This window comes from Frieseomelitta varia, unplaced genomic scaffold (assembly GCF_011392965.1).
Source record: "Frieseomelitta varia isolate USP_RPSP 00005682 unplaced genomic scaffold, Fvar_1.2 scaffold_731, whole genome shotgun sequence".
NCBI classification, from domain to species: domain Eukaryota; kingdom Metazoa; phylum Arthropoda; class Insecta; order Hymenoptera; family Apidae; genus Frieseomelitta; species Frieseomelitta varia.
Window position 1 is genome coordinate 52,602 of NW_025110514.1, and position 594 is coordinate 53,195.

A 594-nucleotide genomic window follows, 5' to 3' on the forward strand; every position below is an offset into this window, starting at 1 on the left:
AACCAACATCACACGGAGTTTCCAAGCGGTCACCCATCTATCTAAGAACTATCCGTGACCAGCACTGCTTAACTTTCGTGATCAGACGAGAACGAGTGTATTCAGTGCGGTTTGAACGTTGGTTGAGAATGATGTATTTTTATACGAATTTTATGAATCTTTATTTTATGGCTTCACAACGATGGATTTCGTATTTAAAAAAAAAACATAATATTTGCAAAGGAAAATTACAAAGTACTTATCAGCAAGAAACTATTACACACTTCAAGAATATTAGTAAAAGGCAATTATTATAAAAAAATAAATAAAATTAAGAAGGAAAACAATTTAAATACTTTGTTAATTATATTCATAATAATTTTCATTTTTTCAAGGAATATGTTCTTTTTTTTTAATTTCATTGTTATTTGAAGAGAATTAGCTTTCAAGTTTTTTTTCATTATTATCATTATTTTATAAATCTGTTCTATCACAAATAAAATATCGTCCATATTTTTTTAAATATAGTCAATAAAAACTGAAATATTTTGTGGTAACTCCGCGCACAGAGTTGCTTTAAAATTAAATAGTCTGCACACGCACGTTTCTTTAAAA

General features: G+C 27.3%; 1 pseudogene; it reads right to left on the minus strand.

Moving 5' to 3' along the window:
* On the minus strand, positions 1-123 carry LOC122535527 (annotated as a pseudogene).
* Positions 124-594: the final 471 nt, after the last annotated feature.